Below are 26,238 nucleotides of genomic sequence, written 5' to 3'. Positions count from 1 at the left end.
AAACCTGTGGTCCCAGCTACTAGGAGGGCCAAGGCGGGAGGACTGCTTGAGCCTGGAAGGTTGAGGCTGCAGTGAACTGTGATCATACCACTGCACTCCAACCTGGGTGACAGAGTGAGACCCCATTTGTTTAAAAAAACAAAAGTAACAATATTAGGATTTTTGTATGTTAATACATTGATATGGTTTGGCTGTGTCTTCACCCAAATCTCATCTTGAATTGTAGATCCCATAATCCCCAAGTGTCATGGGAGGGACCTGGTAATAACTGAATCACAGGGGTGGGTTTTTCCTGTGCTGTTCTCATGATAGTGAATAAATCTCACAAGAGCTGATGGTTTTATAAAGGGTAGTTCCCTGCACATTGTCTCCTGCCTGCCGCCACATAAGACTTGCCTTTACTCCTCCTTCGCCTTCTGCCATAATCGTGAGGCCTCCCCAGCCATGTGCAACTGTGAGACCATTAAACCTCTTTTTCTATAAAATTACCCAGTCTCGCATATTTCTTCATAGCAGTATGAAAATGGGCAACTACACACACCAAAATATCAAATTTATACATTCTAGTCTAAGAAATTCAAATGATCCTGGTCTTTAAGTGTTATATCAATGTTTTTCTCCCTATAAAGATAATTAAGACTTTTCTATCCTCCTTTACTCTATATATTCTACTTCCCATTCTGGGCTTTGTTCTTCAAGGTTATAAGAGCTGAGATAATTTAATGGTGAACGATCCTGAATAACAAAAAAGTAAACAAACAAACCCTAACAACTTGCAAAACAAATGAGAGTAAAAGGTAAAAAATACACATGTACCTGTGCGAAAATATACAATATAGAGACGTAAAAAAATCATACAAAGCAAATCATGGAACAATAAAGAACTCTGGTCTTCTGTGATACATCAAGAAATGTATCCTGCAATGAGCATTACAAGTGTTCATTGGAACACACTGTGCATGGCTTATATCCATATGAACAGCCCATCAAATGCGAATCAAAGAAGTCTAATGACTGTCACTAAGAAGATATGTTGATTTAAACAGATTAACAAAGGGAAAACCCAGGAAAAGAGTCAATTATACATGAAAATTTAGTGTATGATAAAGAGGAGGTTCCAAACCAGAAGGCAAAGACTAAAATTACTTAATAATGGTATTAGAACTGGTTAATAATTTAGGGGGAAACATCTTAGACAAAATAAAACAAAATCCCGATGGGTTAAAGGGTTAAGTAAAAATTAAAATAACATCAAAGGCAGCTAGAAAGTATTTTTAAAGTATTTGACTTTAAGGAAGGAAAGACTTTTCTAACTCCCCCCAAAAAATAAAAAAAAAAACAGAAAAGGAAAACACAGACTTAGCTATACAAATTAAAAAACAAAAACCAAACTGGGAAAACGGTAAAATTAAAAATTCTGTATTTTAATTCTCTTCAAATTTTTTAATAAATAAGAAAATACATATGTCATTGGACATGACTGGGCAATTCCAAAAAAAAAAAAAAAAAGCCAGTAAACAGCAACAGAAACATGCAACCCAAGTATTAAAACAACTAAAGGTAGTATTTTTCTCCTATATAGTGACCAAAGTTGTTGGGTTTTGTATTTAATGACAAGATCTAATACTGCCTAGGGAAATGAGCACTTGCATACATTACTAGAAAAAATGTGAACATATAAAGAACACTTATTTTTGTTCTTAAAGAGACTGGGTCTTGCTATTTTCCCCAGGCTGGCCTTGAAGTCCTGGGCTCAAAGGATCCTTCTGCCTTAGCCTCTCAAATATCTGGGACTATTGGCACACACTACTGAGCCAAGCTGACAATTTTTAAAACAAGAGTTAGAAACTATAAAAATACTCATACCATGTGACCTAGTAATTTCACATCTAGCAAGGTGTACAAAGATTTAAATACAGTTTATCATACTTCTATTTCCAAAGCGGGGAAAATGAAAACAACTTGTCGAACAACAGAGGTGTGCTTGAAAAAAATGATTATGCAAGCATATAATGGCCATTAAAATAAGTCACAGATGGCCAGGTGCAGTGGGTCATGCCTGTAATCCCAGCACTTTGGGAGGCCAAGGTGGGCAGATCACGAGGTCGGGAGATCAAGACCATCCTGGCTAACACGGTGAAACCCCGTCTCTACTAAAAATACAAAAGATTAGCCGGGCGTGGTGGTGGGCGCCTGTAGTCCCAGCTACTCAGGAGGCTGAGGCAGGAGAATGGCATCAACTCGGGAGGCGGAGCTTGCAGTGAGCCCAGATCACGCCACTGCACTCCAGCCTGGGAGACAGAGTGAGACTCCATTTCAAAAAAAAAAAGGAATAGTCAGAGATTTCGGAAAACTGTTTATAGATGAGCTTTGTCTGTAGTTCACAGATTACATATGTACTCTTCAAAACTGTGAATTCCCCTTGGCCTGAAGATATGAACTTACAAGTATTATCTTCACTGCTTGTTAGGTCAAGACAGCCAACGTCACTCTCAGTTGAATCAGTATGTATAATTAGCAATACAAAATCAGAACTGTAGAAGTTTGTATTTTATAAATACACATGATATCTCAATCCTTAAAATAGCCCTGTGAGAAAAATTCTATTTATTTTTTTACAGAAAGGTATGGCTTAAACAAGCACAAGGTAGACTCTTATCTACCCCTGCCAAAAAACATAACCAAAACCTAAAAAAAAGTTCTCAAAATTTAAAAAAGTAGGTAAGGTACCCATGATGAAAATCAAGAGCGAGGGGAAAAAAAGAAAGGACAGAAACAAAAGGGAGAGAAAAGTTTATAATAATAAGATTACCAAATAGTTTCACGGAAATCAATGCCGCAGCATTTGCTCTCTGTAATGAACCTAAATGTTAAACTGGGTTTAGTTCCAGAATGAACTGCTTTCCCCGTAAAGAAGCTAAAGACAGTTATACAGGAGAGGGGTTTTTTGGTTTTTGTTTTCTTTTTTGGGACAGAGTCTCACTGTGTTGCCAGGCTGTAGTGCAGTGGTGTGATCTCAACTCACTGCAACCTCCGCCTCCCAGGTTCAAGCAATTATCACGCCTACAGCCATCCACGCAGCTGGGATTACAGGTCTGTACCACCATGCCTGGCTAACTTTTGTATTTTTAGTAGAGACGGGATTTCATCATGTTGGCCAGGCTGGTCTCAAACTCCTGACCTCAAGTGATCTGCCTGCCTCGGCCTCCCAAAAGTGCTGGGATTACAGGCGTGAGCCACCACATCCAGCCTATGCAGGAGTTTTTAACTGAAGTTTAGTGCAAGACAAACAACCAAGAGACAGGTCCAATGTTTCAGTTTTCAAACTAGAACAGGTATAGGACTATTTAAAGGAGAAGTGAAGATAATACTTCTAAGTTCATATCTTAAGGCCAAGAGGAATCCAGAGTTTTGAAGAGTACGTATGTAATCTGTGAACCATAGACAGAAATGTCTGGGGCAAATTAGAAAGTGAATTCTACAAAGAATGCAATACTGAGCTTGAAGTTACCTCTCAGGAAAACTCTAGAGTAAACTATTAAAAAGATTTGCTAACATATAAGAAAGAATTTCATTATCACTAATCATCAAGACAAATTCATCAGAAAGCCCAATACTAGAAATTAATATTTAGCCATAACATAAGAAAAAGAACATGAGTTATTTTAATATGACTCAATTCTTTACACTGAAATAGAATAAATTTCTAGTAAGAGTGCCTATATTCAAATAACACAAAATATCATTACAAATATAAAACAAACCAATTTTAAGTAAACATGGATCTTAAAATGCTTAAGAGAAATCTGAAATCACATCACAGATTTTCCCAATGTAGAAAACAAATGAACAGAAACCAGTAAAAAACAACCAACCAAATGATCCCCAAAAGCAACCAAAATGGGAAGCAGGGGCAGATATTCATGCATTAAAAAAAAACTGTCAAGGAGTAAACTAGATTTTATTATAGTAGAAATTGCCCTAGACTGAGCTATAGGATTCAGCTCTTAATCCTACCCCTTAATTCCCAAAAATTCTGAGAATATAACCGAAAGTCCCAAATCTGAAGAGAGGTGATTTTATGTGTTCCTACCTACTAAACTACTTTTTCTGCCTAAAGAGTAGTACTAGCTTCAGGGAAGAAACAGGAAAAACTGAAAGCAAGAGGAAGAAAAGTGAAGAGGTGCTAACTGGAAGTAAAGAATCAAGGCTAAGAACTAATTACATAAAATCCTAGGGGGCCCGGTGCAGTGGCTCTCCCCTGTAATTCTAGTGCTTTGGGAGGCCTAGGTGAGAGAATCACTTGAGGCCAGGAGTTGGACATCAGCCTAGGCAACATAATGAGAACCCATCTCCACAAAAAGCAAAAAAATGAGTTGGGTGTGGTGGTGCAAATTTGTAGTCTTAGCTACTGGGAGGTTGAGGCGGGCGACCCAGGAGGTGGAGGCTGCAGTGAGCCATCATCATGCCACTGCACTCCAGCTTGGGGGACAGAGTGAGACCGTGTCTCAAAAAGCTACAATTAAAATAAAAAATAAAATAGAATCCGGGGGTATTCCCCATAAGACTAAAATACACCCAAACACTTGAGATATAGAACCTGGTGCAAGACATTTAATAATGTACTGTGTTAAAAAGGAGAGCCCAGCCTGGAGTTCTACCAAAAAGTGCATACTGCCCTGAGCCAAGCTCTTATACTGCGCCCCTCCTCCCAAGCTTTTATACTGCACCCCTCCCATTCCCACAGTCTTCAGAAAAATGCAAAATACATAGCCCTTAAACCATCGTCTCAAAAACGAGAAAATTTTCAAAAAATTACATAAATTATAATGGAATAAGTGTCAAAAGGGAGCCTCCCAAGCATAAAAAACATTTTAAAAATTGTATGGCAAAGAAACTACAGGCAAAAAATAATAGAGTCTAATGTGCATCAGATAGCCAAAAATCACAACCTAGAAGCATACATAACTGAGTATGACAATATTTCTCAAAACTGTCCCCATGCCAAATAAAAAATATAACATGAGTTCAAACAGAGCTCAAGAATGAGATGATAAAATAGGAAAAGGTAAGAAGGGAGATAACCAAAGTAATAAATTTAAGGCTAACCAAAGTAATAAATTTAAGACTAAAACAGTATCATTACAGAATTAGTAAACAAAATAGAAACAGCAAGGAAAATATGCATTGCCAAAAATTGTTAAAGTGTTAAAAGAAGGGCTTGAAATAATCACAGTAATGCAAATTTTAAAAAAGATATTAAAGCAGGCAGACAACATCTGATAGGTATAAAAAACAGAGATAATCAAACATAAGATAACGTGTATCCTTGAAGCAGAGAATTCAATGAATGGGGAACAGAAGGTGTATTCAAACATAAAATTCCACAAAATGAAAATGGAAAAAAAAATTCTGAACAATTCTGTTACAGACTGACTGTGTAGCACCAAGACTTACTATAGTTAAACTTAGCAGAATACAGGGAGAGGGAGGTGTCGTTAGTTATCTCCACAGCAATATTGGCAGGACCATTAAGTTTTTAGGAGAAATAAAGTGTGACCCAACAATATTATATACAGCCAAGATACAGTTCAAAAATTAAGGCAAAAGGAAATGTTTTCCATTATGAAAGAAATCAGAGAACACAAGTCCTAAGGACTTATTCTTTAAAAAATTTAATAATAAAATTCAGCCAATTTAAGAGGAACAATGAACTTACTGGAGAAGCTGTGGTAAAAAGACTAATAGTGAGCAGCTAACGAATTTAAATATGAAGCAAATACCTACACAACTATGAGGATTATGTTTACATAAGAGAATGTCGCTACCTGAAAAAATAGAAACGTCTTCAAAAACAACCCTGGCAGGGCGCGGTGGCTCACATCTGTAACCCCAGTACTTTGGAAGGCCAAGGTGGGCAGATTACTTGAGGTCAGGAGTTCAAGACCAGCCTGGCCAACATGGTAAAATCCCGTCTCTACTAAAAATACCGAAATTAGCTGGGCATGGTGGCGTGTGCCAGTAGTCCCAGCTACATGAGAGGCTGAGGCAGGAGAATCGCTTGAACTGGAGAGGCAGAGGTTGCAGTGAGCCGAGATCGTACCACTCCACTCCAGCCTGGGTGACAGAGTGAGATTCTGTCTCAAAAAAATAAAAAATAAATAAATAAAAATAAAAACAAACAACCTGGATAGCAGGAAAAGCAAAATGACTATAGGGATACTACCAGCCTTCACTGTAGGAGCTCAATATAAAATCTGACACATGTAATTAAAACAAAACATAGCCGGGCACGGTGGCTCACGCTTGTAATCCCAGCACTTTGGGAGGCCGAGGCGGGCGGATCACAAGGTCAGGAGATCGAGACCACGGTGAAACCCCGTCTCTACTAAAAATACAAAAAATTAGCCTGGCGTGGTGGCGGGCGCCTGTAGTCCCAGCTACTCAGAGAGGCTGAGGCAGGAGAATGGCGTGAACCTGGGAGGAGGAGCTTGCAGTGAGCCGAGATTGCACCACTGCACTCCAGCCTGGGTGACAGAGCAAGACTCCATCTCAAAAAAAAAGAAAAAAAAAAAACATAAATCTGCCAAATAGTGATTAGACATAAACATCTTTCTTGCTGACAAAGTGCTGATTTCTTAAGAAAATTCATGATCACCTTCTCATGTCCTCATAAAAGCGTATCTATTCCCCAGCCCAGAGGTGAAGATGGATGAGTCCAAGGTAATTAAGAGAAATCGACTCTCTTTAGCCACTGACTGCTTTAGGCCTGGAATAGGTTTCAATCAGGATAATAAAATAGAAGTTAAATTTTTCTTTTTTTTTTTTTTTTTTTTTTTTTTGAGACAGAGTCTTGCTCTGTTGGCCAGCCTGGAGTGCAGTGGCTCAATCTTGGCTCACTGCAACCTCCATCTCCCCGGCTCAAGCAATTCTCCTGCCTCATCCTCCCAAGTAGCTGGGATTACTGGCATGTGCCACCACACCCGGCTAATTTTTGTATTTTTAGTAGAGATGGGGTTTCATCATGTTGGCCAGGCTGGTCTTAAACTCCTGACCACGGGTAATCTGCCTGCCTCGGCCTCCCGAAGTGCTGGGATTACAGGCGTGAGCCACCGCACCCAGCTACTTCTCCGTTTTTTTGTTTTTGTTTGTTTAAACGGTGTTTCGCTCTTGTTGCCCAGGCTGGAGTGAAATGGCACGATTTCGGCTCACTGCAACCTCCGCCTCCGGGTTCAAGACATTTTCCTGCCTCAGCCTCCAGAGTAGCAGGGATTACAGGCGTCTGCCACCACGCCCGGCTAATTTTTTATATTTTTCGTAGAGACTGGGTTTCACCATGTTGGCTAGGCTGGTCTCAAACTCCTGGCCTCAAGTGATCTGCCTGCCTCAGCCTCCCAAAGTGCTGGGATTATAGGCGTGAGCCACTGCACCAGGCCAGAAGTTGAAATTTTCTAGCTGTTCTCCTCATTCTTTGAGGTATTCCCTTCCTGCCTTTAGATGCTCAAGTGTTAGACCATGATCCTCAGAACAACTGCAGTGTCCTGGCAACCATGACTGCAAAAGCCAAAAAAATCACAAAAAAGTCAATGCTCTGCCACAGCTGAATTGGCTACTGCTAAATTAACCAATCTTAGAAAAGCCTAGCATCTGAACTTACATGAAGTAATAAATTTCCAATTGCTTCAGCCACTCTGATTTGAGTATTCCATCACTTAGAGCTAAAAGCACCCCAACTAGAAAGACAGTCTTACCTCTTCAATGTCTTGTTTGCTTTTGTAATTTCTATTATTAAACTTAAAGGCATCTTTGAGGAAATAATATTTCTTGTGGTAAGGGGGGGGGGGGGGTTTTTTTGGTCTCATTCTGTCACCCAGGCTGGAGTGCAGTGGTATGATCATAGCTCACTGCAGCCTCAAACTCCAGGCTCAAGGCATCCTCCAACCTCAGCCTCCAGAGTAGCTGTGACTATAGGCACGCACCACACATTCAGCTATGTTTTCTTGCTGTTGTTTTTGTACAGACAGGGTCTTTCTTTTCCCTCTAGATAGTCAAGTAAATCTGCCTTTGCTGTTTAAAACATCAGTAGGTTTCACTCAATTTAATAATTTTTCTCTAATTATCCTTTTTATGTATGTATCTATGTCTCTATCTATCTATGCATAGAAAAAATCTGTGATATTTACTTAGTAGTAAGTGATGGCTATTTCTCAATGGTGAGATATGGAGTGGGATTTTGTTTTTTAACTTTCATTTTTTAAATACTCTGTCTTCTGTCATTCTCTGTAATTACATACAAATTAACAAGAATGGGCTAAAATGAGGTAGAGACAGCTTATTCGCCAAACTCATTTCTTTTTATTTGGCATGTAACTAGACATTTCCCAGCATCCTTTGCAGTTACATGTGGCCAGTGCGCTGGGTTCCAATCAGTGTAGTCTGAATGAAAATGATGTGTGTCACCTCTAGGCCTGGTCCTTAATAGCCCCAAATTTCTAGTATCCACACTAGTTCCTTTGACATGGATAACAAAAATAAGCATTAAAGCCATAGAGGCAGCATTTTAAAGAAGGCAGTCACAAGATGGAAGAAACCTAAGCCCCTGATTCACAACTTGGAAGAATTTGTCTGTCAATCAAGGACACCTCTTTTGGACTTAGCTGTGAATCAAAAACATTGTGTAAAGCCAATCATAATTTGAGAATTATTCATGCGTCAGGAAATCATGCTACACGAGTCTCTCCTATTTGTGCACGTCTTTTGAGTTAGGCAATGGCAGCCCATTATTCTGGACTATCTTTTCAAGGTTGCTTATATAGTGAATAGCCTCAGAAGAGAGAAAGCAAAGGTCAGCTATGCTTACTGTCTATTACAAAAGATTCAGGTGCCCTAAGCTCAGGGCTCCTCTCCTGTAATGCAACACACACCATGAACAGATTTTATCTGGCCTTCTTTGCAGTGCCCTATGGGAACTGGGCTTGGGAAATGGCCAAAAATTACTGATACTCTGGTTATAGCTATTGCTCTAAGTAACAAGTTGTCTATCTCTTGACCCAGAAGTTGCATCTCTTAATTAGCTACTTTACAAGTAAGGTCAAATGATAGACTTCTGTGGTATTATGATATATACATATATATACACACATATATACATACATACATATATTGGTTTTGTCCACAGTCCCTGGGTCACAACTCCCATAGTCCTTGCCATTTTTTAAGTAACCAAAAAAACAGGCGTATCGTTTGTTAAAGTATTTGGCCTTTTGTCCTTGGTTCCTGATGCAGCTTCAGAACAGCGTCAGAGTAACAATGGTGAAATGACAATCCTTTGTTATAATGGGGTGCTTTAGGCCTCAGAAAACAGAATCTCTCTCTTTCGGACCTTTCCTGCCCTCCTTTTTCTCCCCAAGACAGGCCATGAAAACTAAAAGTAAGCTCTAAACTTCCCCTACTTTTCTATCACGGAGCTGGACATAAAGAAATTCTCTGACCTACCTTGTCTGATTGTGGGTCATAAAACCCCCATTTCAGAAGGGGTTCTGCCCCAATACCCAGAAGAAAATAATGCTGCACAGAGAGGCCAAGAAGCGTGTGAACATACAGGCCTGCCTAGGTTTCCCTACTCAGTCTATTAGTGTTAGATCATACCTTTGTCCAATCACATTTCTACACAGGTGTCCATGCTTCAATCATGCCTATCCAGTGAACTCTGTATAACAAAGGCCCAAGAGGATGGGGAAGCTCTGCCTCCCTACCCAGTGACATACCTCACACTATTCATCTCTTCACCTGTATACTCTGTAATATCCTTCATAATAAACCAGTAAACATAAGTAAGGGTTTCCCTGAGTTCTGTTGAGCCACTCTAGCAAATTAATCCAACCCAAGGAGGGGGCTGTGGGAACCCCAAGTCATAGTCATTTGAACAGAAGCACCTGGGGCTTAGAATCAGCAACAAAAGTGAGGCTCAGTCCTGCGGGACTGAGTTCCCAACCTGTGTAATCTCATGCCATCTCCAGGTGGATAGTGTCCAAACGCAGATGATGTCTGCTGCAAAACTGACAGCTTGCTTGGTGGGGAGAAATCCCCATACATTTATGGGTCACAGAAACATTCTGTATTGTGAGATTACAGCAGGAGAAACTGTTTGTTTTTTCTACTCCACCTCTTTCATAGTTCTTGACAGTTTGGTGATGAGAGAATATGATGCTGTTAGGGGTATGGCTATTCAGAAGAGGAAAATTAAAGGCCTCACAGGCCAATTAATGGGATCTGAGGAAAGTCGAAAAATGAAAAATTGTATGGTCAACTAGGCAGTTAATGGGTCTTCATTTTATTGCCTGAATAATGAAGAGAAACAGAAGAGGTGGATGTAAGCTAAGCACCAGAAACTATGTTTAAACAGACCTGCCCAAGGATGCTCTGCTGGCAGCTAACCTACTCTGGTTAGGCGGAGAGGACTTCCTCACCAATCTGGCAGTCAGCTTCATTTCTACCCCACTGTAACAATTAGGTGACCTCAGTGCTTTAAGAAGAAAAATAATTAGAGATGGGGATGTGCACTCCCTATCCCCAAGAGGCCTCAATGGCCACATGCAGTCATCCAAGTATGCTAAGGAATTTGAGGAGAGGAGAAGACACAATTTATTTTTTTAAATAGAGATGGGGTCTCACGCTCCTGGGCTCAAGCAGTCTCCTCCCACCTCAGCCTCTAAAAATGTTGGGATTACAGGCATAAGCCACCGTGCTCAGCCAGAAAACACAAGTTTTTAAGACTCTGTTGGATACAGGCACCCAGATCACTATCCTACCTGGACGCATGAAAGGAAAAGATCCCAGGATTCAGTGGGCAGGATCCTCAGGGGGTAAGGAAGCTAACGTGACTTTGTAGGTGGAGTCTTTGGGGAATTAAACTGTACGTTCATTACTGCCTGGACATCTGAAGGTATAAGAGGAAATTATATGTTATATCAGAAGTCAGCAAATTATGACACCTAAGCTAAGAGTAATGTTGCATCTTTAAAATATTCCTTGGCGCCCCCACCCCCCCAAAAAAGAAGAATATATGACAGAGACTAAATGGGGTCCACAAAGCCCAAAAATATTTACTATCTGGTCCTTTAAAGGAAAAGTTTGCCATCTTTATCCACCCGTAAGTGCAAAAGGTATTCTCCCAACCAAGAAGAGCAGCATGTAGAAATGCTAATGAGACATATAAATCACTCTCCAAACCATGTCTCTTTCCTGGATGGTCCAACAGAACAGCATAGGATTCCAGAAGGACAAAGGGAAGCCACAGCTTCAATAAAGGACTCAAAGGTACCAGGGGTAGGAAGAGATGCAATACCTCAACACAAAAGCCCTGCAAGGCCAGTGAAAAAAGGCTAGTAAGAGCTGGAAGCTAAGAGTGAATTAGCAACAATTGAGTTTAGTTATTGCTCTTACAGCCCCAGCTGTTACAGAATAAATCTACTCACAGACTGATGGTACTTGGTAGGTTGTTCTGGACATTTCTAATGCCTCTTTGCCATAACACTCATACCCAAGGATCAAGATCAGTTTACATCCATGTGTCAAAGCTCTCAATATGTCTGAAGTGCTTTCCCAGAGGGGTGACCTAAACTCCCTTGCCACTTGCCACAAACAGGTATGTCAGGACTCAGTACCTCTATCCTGTGATTTCCAGAGCTCTCACTGTTGGCTGGTAAATTAGAAGCCTCAGTCTCAAAAGCTCTGTAATGTTATCTCCTCTGTCAGCACAGTTGGTGGAAAAACTCCAATAAATTTCAAAGACCTGCTCAACAGGTTTCTGCAAACTATAGGAACAGATTCACAACGCCAAATTCCTCTGGCAGTCAAGGATGGTGGGGTCTCTTCAGACTCCCACCATCGAAAAGCAGGCTGAACACCTTACTGAACTCTTCAAATAACAGGGGCTCTGTGACACTCACTTCAACGTTCTGCTTATCCTTTAAATGTCAGCTATCCTGTAAATATGCATCCTATGAGAGTAGCCCAAAACCAACGCACTGTATTGGAAGCTAGGTAGCAAGCTGAAGCACATTCTCTACCTTTGGAACCCCACAGGCCTCATTATGTTTTTAAGCTACATGTTTCTACGAATTATGATTTTGCCAACTGAATCCTCTGGCAAAAAAGCCTCCATCCACAGGCACTCACTGGAGATTTGGACTTGATGCCCCAATGACATGGCTATTAAGTGCACCCCTTTTTGAAAAGGGGCTATTAGCTTGCTACAGAGTTCTTATTGAAACTGAACGCCACACCCACGAAGGCCTTATGAGGAAGGAAGAAAAAAGTAATGATGGCTTTCCATGACTTCAGAAAACATCTCTAACTCCATTAGTATCTGCTGATTCCATTTCCTATTACTAATTGCCTATAAATGTATACACAACTACCATACTATAGTCAATGCAACAAGAATTAGTTAAGTACTCACAAGCTGTCAACAACACTACCTTTCTTCTATTACCTCACACCTGACACTCAGAGTTAAAAAAAAAAAAAAAAAGCTACTAAAAATACAAAAATTAGCCAACGTGGTGGCACACGCCTGTAGTCCCAGCTACTTGGGAAGCTGAGGCAGGAGAACGGCTTAAACCCCGGAGGCAGAGGTTGCAGTGAGCTGAGATCGCACCATTGCACTCCAGCTTGGGCAACAAGAGTGAAACTCCATCTCAAAAAAAAAAAAAAAGAAAAGAAAAGAAATCATATTAGGCATTGTAAAAGAACATTAAAACATAAAAAAAAGATCAGTTTTGAGACATGATACAGTCTGACAATAAGACATATACATATACATATATAAAGACAATATAAAAGTGAAATGAAAATATAAGAAAATCATGGGCCGGTCGCAGTGGCTCAACCCTGCAATCACAACACTGGTAGGCCAAGGTGGGAGGAGGATAGCTTGAGCCCAGGAGCTCAAGACCAGCCTAAGCAACATAGAGAGACTCCATCTCTACAAAAAACATAAAAACTTAGCCAGGCAGCAGTGGTGCATACCTGTAGTCCCAGCTACTCCAGAGGCTGAGGTGGGAGTATTCCTTGAGTGCAGGAGGTTGAGGCTGCAGTGAGCCCTGATCATGCCACTGCACTCCAGTTTAGGTGACAGAGTGAGACTCTGTCTCAAAAACAACAACAACAACAAAACCCATGCAAAAGACAGAGATACAGTATGAGTCATGTAAGTCAAAAGAAGTCACCAGAAAGGCAAGGCTAGGCTAAGTGCTGAATGTGGGTACAAGAGGAGCAAGAAAAGAGTAAAACGAAGAGACCTATGATTTGACAGAAGAGGAGTAAACAGAGCAATAAAAAAAAAAAAACAAAAAAAAGGCCAGGTGCAGTGGCTCATGCTTGTAATCCCAGTACTTTGGGGAGCCGAGACAGCGGATCACCCAGCTACTCGGGAGGCTGAGGCTGGTGAATCTCTTGAACCCGGGAGGCGGAGGTGGCAGTGAGCCGAGTTTGCAACATAGACTGGGAGACAAGAGCGAAACTATATCTCAAAAAAAAAAAAAGAAAGAAAAACAAGAGAAAATGGTGGCAGCAACATAGTTTCTCATCCTTTCTGAATCCCAAATATAAAAACAAAGCAAAGAGCCTGTAATCCCAGGACTTTGGGAGGCCAAGGTGGGCAGATCACTTGAGGTCAGGAGTTTGAGACCAGCCTGGCCAACATGATGAAACACAGTCTCTACTAAAAATATAAAAATTAGCCAGGTGACATGGCATGCACCTGTAATCCCAGCTACTGGGGAGGCTGAGATAAGAGAATTGCTTGAACCCAGGAGGCAGAGGCTGCAGCGAGCCAACATCATGCCACTGCACTCCAGCCTGGGCAACAGAGTGAAACTCTGTCTCAAAAAAACAAACAAGCAAAGCAAATAGATAATAAAACCAAAAACTCACGGAATAACACAACAAAACCAAGTGTAAAAGCATCACCATCAACCCCAAAATACAAGGAGGTAAGGAAAAGAGTTACAAGGCCCACATGGTAACAGCATTCATGAGGAAGAAGGAACTGACAAGAAAAGCACTAAATATTTAGTCAACAGTACTTACTGGAAAGCACTGAGGGCCAATTTGAAAAAGACAGCTGAAACCAGGAAGAGTTCTGCACTGGCCAATAAAAGGTAAGCGCATGGGGTACACAGTAAGAAGGACTGGTATGACCTCTCAAATTGCTGAAAGGTCCATTCTAGGACAGAGACACAGTCCAAGTAGATATGCTACCTCCACTAAAAGAAACTAGTGTTAGAAAATGAGCTGATTCAAGGTCTGGGGCAGAAAAGAACACAAGATAAGCCTACAGCATCTGTTTTACTAGAAATTAAGGAAATGCTTATAAACTGTTGAAAAATTTCAAAAGGGCACAGGGGCCAAGTTGAAGGACTCCCATTGGCCAAATGTGAGACAATCTGAGCATTAAGATGAATAATAACAGGAATTACATAACACAGTGAACTTAAAAAAATAAACCTGAATCTACTTGATACTGGAGAGATTAGTGAATGGACAGATGTTTGGATGGACAGATGAAGATCTTCATAATCAAAGCATGCCAAGAAGTAAATATGGAAGCACTGATAGAAACAGAAAATCATCACATTATTACCACCATAGTTACAACAGATTCAGGCAAAGATCGTCAATGGATATATTAAACACACTCCATGAAAGACTACTGGGGAACAGAAATTTCAAAGCCTCGAGTAATATCTCACAGGGAAACGAAAGCTTCACAGTAGATCTGGTAAACAACACCTTAACCAAGTGATCAAACTTAGTATCACAGATGATGGGATAAACTAATATCATATGTCGCTTGATACAATGCACTGAGAACAAGACATCATCTACGTGGTATTTCCATCAAATATGCTTAACATGAATCTTTTCAGGAGGAAACAAATCAGACAAATCCTAGTTGAGCAACACTGCAAAGCAACTAGTCTGAACTCAAGAAAATGTCAATCTCATGAAAGGTAGAAAATCCTGGTAACTATTTTATTTTTCGAGACTGAGTCTCGCTGTGTCACCCAGGCTGGGTGTGATCTCGGCTCACTGAAACCTCTGCCTCCTGGGTTCAAGTGATTCTCCTGCCTGAGCCTCCCCAGTAGCTGGGATTACAGGCACGAGCCACGTCACCCGGCTAATTTTTGTGTTTTTAGTAGTGATGGGGTTTCACCATATTGGCCAGGCTGGTCTTGAACTCCTGACCTCAAGTGATCCACCCACCTTGGCTTCCCAAAGTGCTGGGACTATTTTAGATTAAAGAAGACTAAAGAGACAACAACTAAATGCAACGTTTGATACATGACTCCTGCATCAATTTCTTCTTAAACTGGCTATCAATTAGGACATTAACAACGAGATGCTGGGTTATGGATTATATGTTTGTTAATAGTATTATATTAATGTTAAATTTCCTAAGATAATTACATTGTGGCAATATAGAATCAACTTCTTAGGTGATACATTCCTAACTGTGTAGAGAGGAAGCGTCACAATGTGAAAAACTAATTCTCAAATGAATCCATAATAATTTTTTTGAGACAGGGTCTCTGACATCCAGGCTGGAGTGCAGTGGCACAATCTCAGCTTTTGCGGCCTCGACTTCCTGGGCTCAAGCAATCCTCCCACCTCAGCCTCCTAAGTCGCTGGGACTACTACAAGTGCATGCCACCATACCCAGCTAATTTTTATATTTTTTGTAGAGATGGCTTCTCGCCATGTTGCCCAGGCTGGTCTCCAACTCTTAGACCCGCCTTGGCCTCCAAAAGAGCTGGGATTACATGCATGAGCCACTATGCCTGGCCTAAAAATCTAACCAAAACTGGGAGTATACTATGTATCTTTCACTTATATTAAAAACATCTTTGCACTTCATTAGTCTTCTAAATCATGATTCTAAATCGTAAGTGTTACAATAATAATGTTGGTTAATACTAAGATGCTCCTGTGTTTTCTGTCTAAACAACCAAGTTTCCAGTTAATATGTGCCAGGACATTTTACATGTACTAATTTAGTTTTAACAACTCTATGAGGTAAGCACTAAAATCAACTTGATGCAGATGAAGAAACTGAGACACAACATAATGCCCCATTTTACAGATGTGCCATAATTTACTCATCTGTTACGGACAATTTACATGATTTCTAAATGTGAGCTACTATAGTGATGAACAATCATATACACATCTTTTAACTGTATATGGAACACCTGAAAGAGTTAAAAGGAACTCTAAGTTCTTTGACATGCCATGTTTAATAGATCCTGAGATTTATTTATTTAAATAAATCTCTAAAATCAGGTTATGTATTATAATACTGCTGTGTCATAGTTTACTTGGCATGATTTTTTCTTAGTGGCACATAAAATGAAGGTGCATCCTTCAATCAGTAGATTAGATTATATACTGCAGTTAAATGGCTTTTCAGATAAGTCAGACCTATCTACTATTAACACTCTCACTGCTTATAGCTACATTTCTGAAAAAATACAAAAGAGAAGCCACAGAAAGGAGCAGAAAAGTTTAAAAAAATAAACTGGATTCTACTGGTGTTATGCTCCCAAATACAAAACTTTAAACAAACTGTTCAATATTGATTGTGACTCTCCAGATTTTTAAATTCTGTTTCCCCAAGAATTGAGCATGGTGTCTTGAATTCAGCAGACGCTTTGTAAACATTTATCAAATCTAATTAAACCTTCATGTCCCTATTCTTTATCTATAAAAATGGAAATGAAAACTAGGTCATCTACCCCAGGTGATAAATACATTAATAAATATTTATATTATTAATGGAGAACAATTGGCTATCATTACTTCAGCTCCATAATGCTATAATTAGATCTGGGATACAATTCTAAACACCTACATGAATTGGACATGAGTCTTCGCATTACATGCAATCTCAACCTTATAAGTTGCAAAAAATAACTCTACTAAATGAAGTTAATCCTCAGCCAATTCAGTTAGCCGTAACATTCTATTTCATGGACATGCCATTTAATTCATGCACACTGTATTACTGTTTGTCTTCAACATCTGAATTCAAGCTAAATTTCAAAAAGGCTATTCACATCTACTTTCACTTTTTATCTTCTTTTAACAAGTTATTTATTTAAGCAAGCAGGTCTTCAAAATTTATTCTCCCAAATACTACTCAGTTAAATAATAACTTCCTGGAACAGAACAGAGGATTGATAAGGCATATTCTGTATTAGCATTCTTTTGAGAACATTTGAAAACTTCATTTGTACTAAAACCAAAAAAAAAACAAAAAACAAAAACAAAACCCTTGAAGTTGTAATACAGATTTATCTAACTTTCAAAGGGGATATGATTATTACCTCTGATATCATTTGACTCTGTGTCCTCACCTAAATCTCATGTTGAACTGTAATCTGCAAGTGTTTGGGGAGGGACCTGATGGTGGGGTGACTGAATCACGGGGGCAGACTTCCCCCTTGCTGTTCTCCTGATAAAGTTCTCACCAGATCTGGTTGTTTGAAAGTATGTAGCACTTTCAAACTTTCCCTCTTCATTTTCTCTCTCCTGCTCCACCATGGTAAAGATGTATTTCCTCTTCGTCTTCTGACATGATTGTAAGTTTCCTGAGGCCTCCCAGCCATGCTTCCTGTACAGCCTGCAGAACTGTGGGTCAATTAAACCTCTTTTCTTCCTAAATTACTCATTCTCGTTTATAGCAGTGTGAGAATGGACTAATACAGCCTCCAAGTAAAGGCAGAAAGATGTATTTAAAAACAAAAAATCCACGGACTTTGTAGTCAGACATAGTTCATTTTAAATCCCAGCTCTATCATTTATTAATAGGTATCTCTTTATCTCTTCTTTTTGTCTGCCCATTACTTTTCTTTTTCTTTTTTTTTTTGAGACGGAGTCTTCCTCTGTCGCCCAGGCTGGAGTGCAGTGGCACGATCTCGGCTCACTGCAAGCTCTGCCTCCCGAGTTCACACCATTCTCCTGCCTCAGCCTCCCGAGTAGCTGGGACTACAGGCGCCTGCCACCATGCCTGGCTAATTTTTTTTTTTTGCATTTTTAGTAGAGACGGGGTTTCACCATGTTAGCCAGGATGGTCTTGATCTCCTGACCTTGTGATCCGCCTGCCCCGGCCTCCCAAAGTGCTGGGATTACAGGCTCGAGCCACCGCGCCCAGCCTACTTTTCTTTAGGTAACTCTTTCCTGCTACATGTGATCTTGATAAGACCTTCAACCACAGAATCCCGACATCCCTGGACCACAAGAGTGGGTGTGCTAGCGAGTTAAGGCCAACTGTATGAACAACTCGGACAGTCCTCAAATATTCTCAATTTCAATGGCTTTCATTCAGACTCTCCTTCAGTATGCCTAAAACCACATCTTCGTGTCAAAAACTACAGTCTAAGATCTTACTGTACTTGTAAAGTGACAAGTTAGTCCACCACAGTTTCATGGATGTTGGCAGAAGATGACACAAGACTCCTACATTGGACACAGAGGACTTTAATACTCATGGCAATACCATAAACCAGACTGTTAGCATTTGCCTAAGTTACCCATTCTGACAGGGTCACCTGGGGCAAGATGACATTTATACACACAAGTGGACTGAATTACAGGAGAAATTTGAATGACAGTGCCTCCGTTTTCCAAGGCTGTTTGCTTGCTATATAAACAACCTATATAAACAACCTTGAAAAGAACAAAGGCAGTCAGGGCTGCCACTCACAAGATGTGTATAAATGTGAGAACCATGGAGAATTGTCTTCCAACACCTGGAAGCTGCCATCACCCAACATATCCCAATGAAATATTAAACCACAATGATCTACTCTCTTCATAACCTTGCAGTTAATTCACACTCTTACTATACTTATTCTTGAACCTTACTGAGCCCTCTAGGCCCATGCTCCAACATCTCCTACAACTCTATGTTCCAGCCCTTCCCTAGTTCCACTACATTTATTATCCCACCTCAATCTCATGATCCATTATTTTAAACACTTTTGAAAATAACATACTTGGCCTCCTTATTTGTATACCCAATCTGCCTAGCATAATATCTCTGATAGGATTCTACCCACATCTACTTTCTTTGCTCTACTACCCAGGTGACCTAGTTATTCACCTACATGCTTCTCTTCTTTCTTCCCCACCAAAGCAGAAGAAGACATAGTATTATTTTTCCTGCCTCCACCTTTTGTCTTCAAATCCGAGATTCTTTTTTAATTTTTTGTTTTAAGAGATGAGGTGTCACTCTGTTGTCCAGGCTAGAATGCAATGGCATGATCATAGCTCACTGCAGCCTTTAACTCTTGGTCTCAAGAGATACTCCCACATCAGCACTCCAGCAGCTGGGATTATACACACAAGCCCAGCAAATCTGAGATTCTTAACAGCTAAGTACTCTCACTATCTGTACTTCCTCACACCCACTTTATCTACCAATAAATATATTGAAACTCTACATTGAAACTCCTCTTCAACGACTTCCTTGGTGCTAAATTCAAAGGACATAACATTTATCCTTCTACTACTCAACCTACTCTTTTATTTCCTCTGTAGACTCCACCGTTCCCCACAATTGAGAATGATACAATTAGAAAATTACCTTTTGTCAACTATTATTTATTTCAGGCTAGACTCATCAGTGAATGCTAAAACTTGTGGGTGAAAATTTAATAAGAAACAGGACATGCGCCTAAATCTCAGGGTGTGGTAGACAGCCTCCATGCCCCCAATGATCTTTGTACCTATGCAGTGCCTACCCATACTAAACAGGCTTACCTATGCATCCAATAGAGAGTAAAAATAACAATATGCCAACAAAGTGGTTAAAATGGCAAATGTTATGTTATATATTCTTACCTCAAAAACACCTTAAAAACAAATAAAACAAAAGACAAATAAATTTAAAAAACAAATTAAAAGACATTCAGTCAGAAAAAGAAAATGATACTGTGGGACTTCCCAGGCCAGGCCATAAAAAACACGGCAGCTTTTGCCTTGCTGTTAGATCAGTTCGTATGGGAAAAGCTAGGTGCCATGTCACGTGGCACTCAAAAGGCCCTAAGAAAAAATTCATGCGGCAAAAAAACAGGCAGCCACCAAACTGTCAACCATGTGAGTAAGTCATCTTAGAGAATGTCCTCCAGCGGCTGGGTGTGGTAGCTCCTGTAATCCCAGCACTTTGGGAGGCCAAGGTGGGCAATCACCTGAGGTCACGAGTTCAAGACCAGCCTGGGCAACATGATGAAACCCCGTCTCCACTAAAAATACAAAACTTAGCCGGGCGTGGTGGCATGCACCTGTAGTCCCAGCTAATGGGGAGGCTGAGGCAATCGCCTGAACTTGTGAACTTGGGAGCAGAGGTTACAGTGAGCCGAGATCATGTCACCGCACTCCAGCCTGGGAGACAGAGCAAGACTCTGTGTCAAAAAAAAAAAAAAAAAAAAAGGCAGGGCACAGTGGCTCATGCCTGTAATCCCAGCACTTTGGGAGGCCAAGGCAGGCAGATCGCTTGAGGTCAAGAGTTCAAAACCAGCCTGACCAACATGGCAAAACCCCATCTCCACTAAAAATACAAAAATTAGCTGGGCGTCGTGGCGAAAGCCTGTAATCCCAGCTACTCGGGAGGCTGAGGTGGGAGAACTGCTAGAACCTGGGAGGTAGAGACTGTAGTGAGTCTGAGCCAAGATTGCAACCCTGTACTCCAGCCTGGGCAACAGAGCTAGACTCCGTCTCAAAAAAAAAAAAAAAGAGCATCCTTCAGCTTTAGTCTGGCCTTTAAATGACTATAATCAAAGCCAACAACAAGAAGGTAATCTGATAATAGACTCTGGGGTAGAAACACCCATTAAATCCAAATTCCTGACCCATTGAAGCTGTGAGACTATGTTTATTGCAGTTTTAAGCCAGTATATTTTAGGGTAAATTGCTATACTACAATAGTTAACTAACAAAGATTTACAGATTACTCCTGGGTATCTGTTACCAGGAGAGGGATGTTCCCATACAATAAAACCTGAAAATGCAGGCGCTGCTTGGAATCAGGTAGTAGGCAGAAGCTGACAGGACTTGTTAGGAGAATATCAGCGAAAGCTTGATGAGCAATGAAGAGATTGTCACTAGAAACCTCATGGCCCTTAGCAGGCTGCTACTAACGACTTAAACCAAAGTGAGAAAAAGGTAACTGAAAATTGGAAGAAGCTGAATACTTCATAATTAGTAACTGAAAGTTTAGGCACAACATTGCCTGTGGCAACATGAAAAATAGAAAATGTATTTAATGAGTTACATAATTTAACAAGGAGATTTCTAGGTATTCTGTGGAAGATGCAGTTTAATTCTTTTTTTTTTTTTTATATTAAAAAGAGGATATAAATAAAAAACCAAAAAAAAAAACACTTAACAGAAAAAAAAAAAAAAAAAAGAGCCAAGACTTGCTGGTTTCAAAAATTTCCAGTCTCTCCAGATGGCAAACAATGCTAAAATCAAAGAATGGCTCCCAGATAAAGATAAAATCTAGGTCACTGTTAGAAAACAGCTGTATGAAGATTAAAAAAAGAGTATGGCTATAAACCCCTTTGTTAAGACCTAAGAAAGACAGAAGGCAATACCTCAGATAACCTGAAATAGGACTTCAAGAGATGTCAAGGTCACAAAAGACAATGAATGAGGACATATTCCAAACTAGGAAATACTGAATAGACATGACAGCTAACTGCAACTTGTGATCTTGGATTGGATCCTGGACATGGAAGAGAAAAAGGTTTCCCCCTTTGGTGTAGATGACATCAGGGGCTGCAATTTGAATATGGTCTGTAGATTAGATAATAATCTGTAACAATATTAATTTATTGATTTTGATCACTGTACTATAATTGTTTAGGAAATTCCCCTTTTAATTAAAACTATACACTATAGTACTTGGGCTAAAGAGGCACTGTATTTGTAATTTACCCTGCAATGCTTCAGAAAGATTCTACAGAGTGTAGAGGAGAAAGAGAGTGAGAGAGATAGCAAAGGAGGGTAGAGGGAAGGACATGGTAACATTAATATGGTAAAAGGTTAACATTTTTGGAATCAGTGAGTAGTACAGCATTATAATTTGTAGTATTTTTCAAGTTTGAAATTATTGAAAAAAACAAAAGTTAAAAAAAAAATTAATCCTACTGGCAGCCTGGCTCAATGCCCAAAGATGAAGTCTAAAATTCTAACTGCTTAGAAATTCTTCATAAACTGGCCTCTTCTTAGCTAGTCTCATCTTACCATACTCTTCAGTCTCACCCAACATACCCTCACATTCTAAACTGATGTTCCTGAAAAGACCTTTCCTCTCTTAACTCTTCACATACATAGATGCTGAAAGGTTCAGCTTGAGTGCAAAATTCCAAAAGGAAAGTACACAAAAAGGGCAGAGGTACCAGGTAACTCTCAATGCTAGAAAACTTTTACAAAGACACAGAGAAGTCATTCCAATGATTTGACTGAGAGTTTTATCCCTTTGAGGGCCACAGAAGAAAGTAGTCTAGCTCTCTCCAAAGAGATGAGTAATCCTATTCTATGGTTTCAGTGTGGTGTGTTCCTGCCAAAACTCATGTTGAAATTTGCCAATGTGACAGTATTGAGAGCTGATGGGGCCATTAAAAGGCGTTTGGGTTACGGGACAACCCTCATAAATGTATTAATGCAGTTTTCGTGAGGCTGGGTTGATTCTTGCGGGAATAGATTAGAAGACTGCCTCTCATGTTTGGTCTCCCGTTCTGCACACATACCTGCTTCCCCTTCAGCTTCTTTGCCACGTAAACATTAAGAATCATAGACTTGGGGGGTGGCACGCACGTGCGATTTCTAGTCATTTTCAAAGTGCCTTTTACTGGTTCTCACGGGCCCAGCTGCCAGCCCCTGCTCTGCCCTGGATTGATAGCTTGTATCAATCTTGATGAAAGAGCAATTGATGCTCTCAGGGAATTTAATGAAGAAGGAGCTCTGCCTGTACTACAGCAGTTCAAGGAAAGTGACTTATCACATGTTCAGAACAAAAGTGCATTTTTATGTGGAGTTATGAAGACCTACAGGCAGAGAGAGAAACAGGGGAGCTAGGTGTAAGAGTCCACAAAGGGACCTGATGAAGCGAAGATCAAGGCCTTGCTTGACAGAACTGGTTATACTCTGAATGAAACCACAGGACGGAGGAAGTATGGTGGGCCTCCACCAAACGGTGTGTACTCTGGTGTGCAACCTGGAATTGGAACAGACGTGTTTGTAGGTAAAATGCCAAGAGATATATATGAGGATGAGTCGGTGCCCCTTTTTGAGAAGGCTAGTCCCATTTGGGATCTATGTCTTATGATAGATCCACTGTCTGGTCAGAATAGCGGGTAGGCATTTACCACTTTCTGTGGAAAGGAAGCTGCACAGGAAGCTGTGAAACTGTGACAGCTACGAAATTCGCCCTGGTAAACAACACGGAGTGCACATTTCTGTGGCAAACAACAGACTTTTTGTTGGATCCATTCTGAAGACTAAAGAAAACATTCTGCAAGATTTCAGTAAAGTCACAGAGGGTTTGGTGGACGTTATTCTCTATCATCAACCTGATGACAAAAAGAAGAAATGGGGGTTCTGCTTCCTTGAATATGAGGATCACAAGTCAGCAGCACAAGCCAGACGCTGGAAAAGTAAAAGTATGGGGAAATGTAGTTACAGCTGAATGGGCTGACCCTGTGAAGAAACAGATCCAGAAGTCATGGCTAAGGTAAAAGCATTCTTTGTGAGAAACTTGGGCACAGACGAAATATTGGAAAAGTCATTTTCTGAATTTGGAGAACTCCAAAGAGTAAGTTAGTTGAAAGATTATGCATTTGTTCATTCTGAAGACAGAAGAGCAGCTGTTAAGGCTATGGATGAAATGAATGGCAAAGAAATAGAAGGGAAAGAACTTGAAATAGTCTTAGCCAAGCCACCAGACAAGGAAAGAGCGCCAAGCTGCTAGACAGGCCTCCAGAAGCACTGCATATGAAGATTATCACTACACCCTCCTCCTCGCATGCCACTTCCGATTAGAGATTGGGGGAGAGGTGGATAGGGCTACCCTCCAGATTACTATGGCATGAAGATTACTACGGTTATGATTACCACAACTATCGTGGAGGTTATGAAGATTCCCTACCATGGCTATGATGATGGCTATGCAGTAAGAGGAAGAGGAGGAAGGGCAGGGCAGGGGGCTCCACCACCACCAAGGGGGAGGCGAGCATCACCTCCAAGAGGTAGAGCTGGCTATTCACAAAAGAGGGCACCTTTGGGACCACCAAGAGGCTGTAGGGGCGGCAGAGGGGGTCCTGCACAACAGCAGACAGGCTGTGGCCATGGTTCCCGTGGATCTCAGGGCAATCAGGGGACAATGTAGGAGGCAAGAGAAGGCAGATGCTTACAGCCAACCTGATTCCAAGCATCGTCAGACCAACAACCAACACAACTGGGTCTCTCAACCCATCGCTCAGCAGCCACTTCAGCAAGGTGGTGACTATTCTGGTAACTATGGTTACAATAATGACAACCAGGAATTTTATCAGGATACTTATGGGCAACAGTGTAAGCAGACATTGTAAGGGCTTGAAAATGATAATACGACTGGCTCTAGATCTACATTCTTCAAAAAAAATTTTGCTTAACTGTTTCATCTTTAGCAATTTGCTGCCATTTGTATTGGGCTGAAGAAATCACTATTGTGTATATACTCAGGCCTTTTCATTTTTCCTCTTTTCATAAATGCTCTTGGACATTATTGGGCTTACAGAGTTCCCTTATTCTGGGAGTTATAATGTTTTTATCATTTCAGGCTTCATTTTAGCTTCAAAACAAGCTGAGCACACTGTTAAGTCATGATTTGGCAAAACCTGTGGTTTTGAAGAGTTTCAATTTTTTGGATCTGGGACAGATTACATAGGAGTATGGAGTATGCTGTAAATAAAAATACAAGCTAGTGCTATGTCTTAGTAGTTTTAAGAAATTAAAGCAAACACACTGAAGTTTTCTTGTACTGAAAATAACCCATGATTGTATGTTTTGCATTTTTAGAAGTAGGTTAACTGTGTTTTTAAATTGTTATAACTTCACACCATTTTGAAATCTGCCCTACAAAATTTGTTTGGCTTAAACGTCAAAAGCCATGACAATTTGTTCTTTGATGTGATTGTATTTCCAATTTCTTGTTCATGTAAGATTTCAATAACACTAAAAAAATCTATTCAAAAAAAAAGAACCACAGATTAAAAGTCAACATAACTCCATTTTCTTCTAACCACTGTAAGTTACTGCAAATCACTGACCTTCGAACAAGTCATTTAAACTCTCCATGAAAACACAGCTTCACAATTCTTAGAGGGCTTTTTAAAAGTTTTCAGATTGAGTGGGGCAGAAGTGAGGTTGGTGCTTTTAAAACTTTCTAACAAGTATAAAAAGAATTAGAAAAAAATGAATAGAGTCCTTTGACAGAAATGACTTCCTTATTAAAGATTATTCCTAGTATTTTGACTAGTCAAATCAACTGTTCATTCTATGTATCACTTGTGTTATTGAAGGAAAATAAAATTCTATTTTACAGTTGTGACATATATAATAAGTGTGTGTTTGTGTGTGTGTGTCTTTGTGTGTATATTTGATCTCTGCCCCCAGTTTCTGGCACAGAACTTCTAAAAATCCTTTGACGTCCTGAGTGATGGGGTGATAAGAGCATTTTTTGTTATAGTATTTGGTCTTATTCTCACATTCCTGGCACAGAGCTTGTAAAACTCTTTGAATTCCCCTAGTGCTTATAATAAGCCCCTTTCAACCATACTTGAGTTTACACTAATAAGGTAAATCTTGGAGGATAGATGCTGATCAGCAGAGGAACCAACCATGTGATCAGAGATTTGGAACTTTAAGTCCTACCCCGGTACCTCTGTGGAGGGGTGAAGGGCTGGAGGTTGAATTCAATCACCAATGACCAACAATTTAATAAATTGTGCCTACATAATGGGAAACCTCCACAAAAAATCTTAACAATGAAGTTCTAAGAGCTTCCTGATCAGTGAACACAACCAGATGCTGTGTGGGTGGAGCACCTGGAGAGAGCATGGAAGCTCTACCTACCTCCCCATAACTTGTCCTGTGTGTCTCTTCCATCCAGCTGTTCCTGAGCTGTATCCT

At 40.3% G+C, this 26,238-nt stretch overlaps 1 protein-coding gene and 1 pseudogene across 11 annotated transcripts in view; one reads left to right on the top strand and one right to left on the bottom strand.

The window, feature by feature from the left end:
* MLLT10 (MLLT10 histone lysine methyltransferase DOT1L cofactor) overlaps window positions 1-26,238 on the bottom strand; it is a 218,368-nt gene that overhangs the window by 96,723 nt on the left and 95,407 nt on the right. The gene's annotated exons all lie outside the window — the stretch shown is intronic.
* On the top strand, window positions 22,864-24,673 carry LOC116477803 (heterogeneous nuclear ribonucleoprotein R-like; annotated as a pseudogene).

The sequence above is a fragment of the Hylobates moloch genome, unplaced genomic scaffold (assembly GCF_009828535.3).
Source record: "Hylobates moloch isolate HMO894 unplaced genomic scaffold, HMol_V3 SCAFFOLD_2, whole genome shotgun sequence".
In the NCBI taxonomy this organism is placed as follows: domain Eukaryota; kingdom Metazoa; phylum Chordata; class Mammalia; order Primates; family Hylobatidae; genus Hylobates; species Hylobates moloch.
Note: the sequence above shows the minus strand (reverse complement) of the source record. Positions and strands in the feature narration are given on the sequence as shown.